Source organism: Thermobia domestica, chromosome 17, assembly GCF_964235325.1.
Source record: "Thermobia domestica chromosome 17, izTheDome1.hap1.1, whole genome shotgun sequence".
In the NCBI taxonomy this organism is placed as follows: Eukaryota; Metazoa; Arthropoda; class Insecta; order Zygentoma; family Lepismatidae; genus Thermobia; species Thermobia domestica.
This window is the reverse complement of record NC_137470.1, coordinates 39,995,687-40,003,132: the sequence shown is the minus strand read 5'-3', so window position 1 is coordinate 40,003,132 and position 7,446 is coordinate 39,995,687.

Here is a 7,446-nt window from a genome sequence, read left to right as displayed (position 1 = left end):
AGCCAAGGTGAACAGGGCAAAATGTAGAGGAAAGAGGGAGGTGTAAAATGAAAATAGAAAAGAGAAAGAGTATAAAAAGAAGGGAATGTATGTACGTGTAAATGGAACAGAAAGTGTAAGTGTAGTGTAGGTGTATCACTGGGCCCACTTAACTTGTCATCTTCTTCCTCTGCGGTTGCGTTTTCTTTCTTTCTTCTCTTCTCTTCATAAGACTATTAACAGTCAAATAGATCGGTGCACCAGCTTTCTAGTCATATGTGCTACTAATCCTAATTGGTCAATTATGTACCTCAAACAGAGGATTTATGATTGAAAAACAAAATAGAATAATCTACATGACACAATCAGGAAGAATAGACATAAGTCGGGAAAAAATTCAAAATCTGGAAAAAGACAAAGTCTAAGTCGGGAAAGGAGTTAAGAGAGGGAAAGAGGGCGAAAAGCCAAGGTGAACAGGGCAAAAAAGTAGAGGAAATTGGAAAGTGTGAAATGAAAATAGAAAAGAGAAAGAGTATAAAAAAGAAGGGAATATATGTACGTGTAAATGTAACAGAAAGTGCAAGTGTAGTGTAGATGTATCACTGGGCCCACTTAACTCCTTCCTCTTGGAGCACCACGAGCTACGAGGCACGCACTATCACAGCCGCTGTCGGACTCCTTTCTTTCTTTCTTGAATACTATTATCAGTGATAAGGTGGTGCATCAGGCGGAAGCCTAAATAGGCCACAAGTGTTGTATTGGTCAAATAGTGAAAGTGAAAAGTCAGATAGCGAAAGTGAATGAAAGTTAATTGTTGCGAGTCCAATATGGAGAACGAATTATTTCGGACGGCAGGTAATTGTGCGTTTTCTTCCGTAGAGTGATTATTATAAGAGGCACCAGTTCTTATACAACCAATGGATTTTTTTTTTCAGAACGCTACAATCGCTCGCTTGTATCGTCTGCTTCTAGCGTTGTCTACTACCAGCGGAGATTCTTGTCTAGTGATGGGCAGTGGGAATATTCTCGGTGGGAAAGAATTTTTAAAAATGGGCATATTTCCGGGTTTTCTCCCTGGCCTATAAAATCCAGAAAAGGAATTTATTTCCATTTCTTTACATTATCTTCCAAATTATAAGAACAGTATGACTAATTACTTTATTTGAAGATAAGAATTTAAATATTGTGACCATACTTTTTATGCCCAAATCTTGACAAAATGGTGGCCATGTGTCTTCTGGTAGTTACACAACCTATTTTTTTATAACATGTAAAAGTGTTTTATCTTTATATCAGTAGTTGAGTCAAGCTTAGAAATTCCACTTACATGTAAATTTAAACTTTTTAGAGGTATAAAAGTATGTGGACTTACTATACAATTTTTGAAACATATTTTCTTTCCTAGAACATTTTGTAAATAAATATCCATTTATGTGTAGTCTCTAAATATAATAAAACATTAATAAAATAACATAACATCGTTCAAAATATAGATTTTAAAGAATCTTCTGGGGACAACTGTAATCATATAAAAACCAATTTAACTTTGAAATGATAATATAGTAATAGAATGCATTTTTGTGATTGTTCATAAATTCCCACTTTTGGGAATATTCCCGAAAAATATCTTCCCGGGAATTTACCCATCACTAGTCTTGTTTTTCTCGTCATAGGACAGTTTCTGCATGTGGATGAAGCCTTCGCCGGTGTTCAAATTGCTTGCGCGTGCCATTGGTGCACGTGGTCCCGAGTTCGATTCCCGACGTATCATCATCATCATCATAGGTATTCTGCCTTTATTGGCAGGTCACTTGCTGCAGCTGAGAAGCTTCCATGCTCCACGGTCCTCCGCTAACATTTTCGTCTTCGCGTATGATCTTTCTGTTTTAATATCATCCATTAATTGTAATCTCTTTCGGCCCCTCCCTCTCTTTCCCGCCACCATACCCTCTAGGACGTCCCTCATGATACAATCTCTTCTTAGGCAATGTCCCAATCAGTTTCTCTTCCTCTTCCTAATAATATCTAAAAGTGTTATTTTCTCACCCACCATTTCTAACACTCTCTCATTCGTTTTCCGCTCGACCCAACTAATTCTTTCCATTCTTCTCCACACCCACATTTCGAAGGCTTCCAGTCTATTTTCGTCACCTTTTGTAATGTCTACGTTTCCGCCCCATTCCCGACGTAAAAGTGCTAAAAAGAAGTTTACAATCAGTTACTTTAATTAATTATCCGTCATCAGCGCAGAAGTTCGAGGGAAAAAAAGAGAAAAAAATTATTATGCCTATAGTTTCGAGTAGCATGTTCTTAATTATATCATATTTTACTTAAATTCTAAATTCCAAAATAAATTAATATCAGTATACAATATATTGTAGGAGAGCTGTAAAGTGGTACTATTTTATTTTATTGGGGACACAGTGACATTTCTGTCATCACCGTCTCAATTGGTGCATAATTAAGTAACATTGAAGTAAAAGTAATAATAACTAGAACCCCTCCTTGTTAATATCAGGTTCGGATCGAGGTGGCAATTGCCCTCCCCAAAAAGATGAAACTTACTTATTTTATATATTGTCAAGACCATAGATAATTTATTAATTTGTTTGGTTTAATTTGTAATTTTGTCTTGAGTTTTCGAAAACCTAATTTAATGTTGTTTGTTTGTAAAAAGATATGTGCAAGTAAAACACTACGCGTATATTCCAGATTGTATGCATTCTAGTCCAACAACAAGAGTTTGTAAAGTTATGTAATAAATTTGTTAACATTCACACTTTCTTCGGACAATGAGGACGTCAAGAAATGTGACATTGTTTCGTGTCATCATGATTGAATTGAGGTTATGAGAAAATGGTTGAATAAGATCTTTTCAGATCTGGGACGCACGTGGATGAAAATCGGCCCGAGTGCTGAAATCGTATTACCGGAACGCCAGCAGTCTGAGTTGTATAAAAACCTTTTATTTTATTCAATGAGATCATTCTCTCATTCAATGTTTGGACGAGGATTCCGTCGAGATCATTTCTTCGACATTCGGTCTCAGTTCATTCTCGAAGAGCAGACCTTCATGGATGCATTCATTCATTAAGTCTACGAGCATCCATTCAGTCATTCAGTTATTCGTCGAGATTAAGTATCTTTAGTGGTGTTATTCAGAGAATCGTTAAAGAAGTATAAACGTTAAGTACAACTGACTGCTGTCTCTGGGATATGAACATTCAGTGCTTTGTTTCAAAATCATCACCAACAACAGGTATGCATCACAACCAAAATCTGTGCTAATCCAATTCGTTATTCATGGTTTATACACTAAACCACTCTCTCTCGAGTCCTCATTACACAACCAACACTTCACACACAAATGTTCATTAAGTTTGTTAAATACACATGTTCTAAGTAGACATTTTTGTTATCATTTTCAATAGGGCTCTGGTTGGCCCTCAAGCAATGCAACCAGTGGTGGATAATCCCCAACTTGCCTCTCACATAATGCGAGTACACACAGAGTTGCTTAATGCTAATTAGATCAATCTGGGGAGCTCAGAGTGCTCTACCTAGTCAAATTCTATTCAATTTAAATCAAGAGCAACCCAGGTTGGCAATATATAAATAAACTCATCCCAAAGTTTGGAGCCCTTAAAAGTAGCAGTATGACAACTCCCCCCCCCCCAAGAGGTCGGTCCTGGATCCGCCCTTGGTTAATATACAAAATGATGGACGAAGTAGAGGTCTGCACGAGCTGAGACTGAGCCCGCGGGCCGGATTCGGGCTTACAAATCATAAATCACATCGGGCCTGAGTGGTAAATTTTTAAATATACAACAATTTTTTTCTGACCTAACTTTGTAAATATGCTCTCAAACGATATTTATTGGACTATTCTTTCTAGACAACTTTCAGAGCACAACTGCATAATTGAACCTCCAATTGCTCTAATCTGAAATAAAAATACAGTTTTACGTTAATTATTAAGTTTCTGTAGTTCGGGCTCATTTGGTTACCACACCAGGACAGGCCTAAATGTTAAAACATATTTCGGACTTGGGTCGGGTCTCACATTACAAATTCGCTAAAAATTCTAGTCCCTGCAGACATCCGAGAGAGATACCCCCCGCACACAAAAAAGGATATTTATAAACATAAAAAACTTACTAAACACACGAAAATCATGGCATTACTCTAGCAGACGGTTCTACTAAATTTTGGCACTTTTACATTTTCAGGCTAGGTTAGACCTTTTTATTTCTTTTAGCCGATCATGCGCTAATTAAGATACTCCATTACTAGTTGCAGATTGACGGCTCAGTATAAATAGTGCGGACGTATGGCATAAAAACTGCGTACAGTGCATGAAATACGAATCAACTTATGCTAGGTGGCCACTAAAAAGCACGAATGCTATCTAACCGTGTCAGCTCAGGAGAGCAGCAGGAAGACCTGAGCGGCGACGAGGGCTGCGTCCGTAGGGAGCACACGCATAAACACTTATATTCACACTCTCATTTCTTCACGAAAAATGTTTCACATCGTATTTTACCGATAAATATGCTACTTGGTAGAACCGTCTGCTCGAGTGGACCTAAATGGTTTTGCAATTTATTTATAGATCTACTTTCGGTGAGTCCTATACTACTTTAATACTCTAGTCCACCACTCGCCTGGGACGAATGGCTCATATGTACCGGCGAGTATTTAACACAGGGTGTCTATTGACCTGGAAAACTTGGAATTTGTTTTTGTACCTGGAAAAAGCCTGGAAGTTAACAACAAACCTGGATTTTTCTTAATTATACATTTGCACAGCATATAATAGAAAAATCCTAATATAATAGAATAGTCCTAATAAAAATAGCAACCAGGGGAATATCTGATCTGAGTTCTGTCAATGCTTCTCCATGCTTGTAACAGATTTTTTTGTACGCTTCCTGTGGCTGAGTTTCCATAGACCTCTTGAAAGTATTTACGTGGAATTTTTAACCATATTTTGTGGCAGTTCGAAAACTTCTTTGCTACATTAACAAATCTAGAAATCAGGGAAATATTGGAAACTTCTCCTATACGAAATTTTATGAAAAAGTAAGGGACAAATCAGGGAAAATGGTACTTAAACTAGAAATCAAGGAAAATTGTGGAGTTTTACTCAGGAAGTGAAACATTCTTTTAGGTTTTGCCTATTTGTTAAGAAAACCCTATAACTGAAACACGAGAGGGATATAATTAAGATATATGAATGACACGTTAGTTAAAGGTGAGAACTCTAGTTGCTATTTTTCAGTTACAGCACATTTTTCTCAATTTTCCTTGTGGAGGGGATATTAGCAGTAACAACTTCTTTGTTTAAAAAAAACTGGAAATTAATACAAATATACCTAGAGAAAGCCTGGAATTTAAAAACAAACACCTAGTAGATATCATCTAATATCATACCGAAGGTAAGTAAATGATTTGTATTTTGGGATGAGTGCTAGAAACTTTTTGCATGGGCTAGTTAAATGTTGTTGCTTATTTGCATCTCTGCTCTAGTCCCTTATAAACAGCCAAATAAATACCTACCTGCTTTGCTTATTACGTAACAGTCTCGTATTATAATTTAGCTGGGATTGCTCCTCAGGGAAATGCTAGTAGCAGTTACGATTAAAGTAAATTGTAGGTTTCGTGTCATAGTTGAAGTACTCAGAGAATGCCTATCTGTTGCGAGTTCGAATCCAGTTCAAGCTTGATCATAATAATCTCTTGTCTTCTTTGGCCTAATAAATTCACCAATAATAATAATAATGAGCTTTCAACTAATGAATCCAAGTTGTATCACAAACTTCAACTTTGTAAAAAGGCTTTCAGACCATTCACCGATTTCATAAATATACATTTGATATAGCTTGCATTTGTTTCTAGAATCTCCATATCGTACACGAATGGATCTGTCAAGTAATTTTTTTTTACTTTCGCTGTCAACAAAACTGCAAGAATTTGGCCTATGAAAGATTTTCTTTACATAGATCCATGGATCGATTCTAGCTCGGGCCGAGTGGAATTTGAAGTTGACAAATACAGTGTGCATAAATTTTCTCAGGTTTCTCATATTTCCAGTTTGTTATTTTGCAATTGTATATTCATTGTCAGCATTATAAGTCTCCTATTGCATTGCTGTATTATATTGTATTGTATTGTATTAATTTCGTCCTTTTTCATATATTCAGCACTGTATTACAATGCATATGAAATGGACACGTCATTTATATATGAATACAAAATAAAAGAAACAGTAATACTGAAAATTACACACACTGGGTGAATAATTAAGCCTTACTCCTTACATCTTATTACACTGTACATTTTACATGACATCATTGTTAAAAATAAACTTAGCAATTATTACTTGCAGTGTATTTAGAAGTAGTAAGTGCGTCACCATATCGCGTTTTGGACTTTGACCCCGACATTTGTGACTCCATAGGTCAAAGGTCAATGGCCTTGGCCCGCGGTCAATGAACTAGGGGTACATAGGACCACCCCCTCTAAATTTTGGCAGGGGTACCATGGCCAACCCCCTAAAATTTGGCAGGGGTACATAGGACCACCCCCCTTAAATGTTGGAAATTGCCAAACCTGAAAATCGGGTGTGGTAGCCTAGGACCATAGTATGTACCTCTATCAGTATTGGGGTCTATGTCGTTTTCTTTCATGGGTAAAAAAATGCCAAAAGTCAAATTTCGGGGGTTTTTGACCTAATTCATCCCCTTTGATGAGGTGTTATTATCCTATACAGTTATATGGGCGTATACAGAGGTCCATTCCCTTTCATAAGATATGGGTACATTTGTGCACCCCTTTAAAAATTTGGGAGTGGGTACCTTGGCCCACCCCTTAAATTTTAAAAATTGCCCAATTTAAACATTTGGTATTATAGTACTGGACCCTAACATGTATTATGATAAATTTGGGTGGTCCACCTCGTTCCGTTTCATGGGTACAAAATTGCCAAAATATAAACGTAAGCAATACGTTATACCACGTGTTTGTTCTCTTGGCCCAATTTATCCCCTTGGTTGAGGTCCTATTACCTTATATGGTTATATAGTTATGTATAGGGGTCTATTCCTTATCATAAGACATAGATATATTTGTGCACCCCTTTAAAAATTTGGGAGGGGTACCTTGGCCCACCCCTTAAATTTTAGAAATTGTTCATTTTATATATTTGATATTATAGTACTGGACCCTAACCTGTATTATGATAAATTTGGGTGGTTCACCTCTTTCCCTTTCATGGGTACGAAATTGTCAAATTTTAGTACAACTAGTGTCGGGCAGGGATGTAATGGAGGGTATACGCAGGTATACGGCGTATACACACCTCTATGTTTTGAAAACTGTCGTATACCCACATAAAATTTAGGAAGTACGCGGATATACGCTAGATTCCATCAATAATATACTCACTTCATTGGAACAAACAACTGC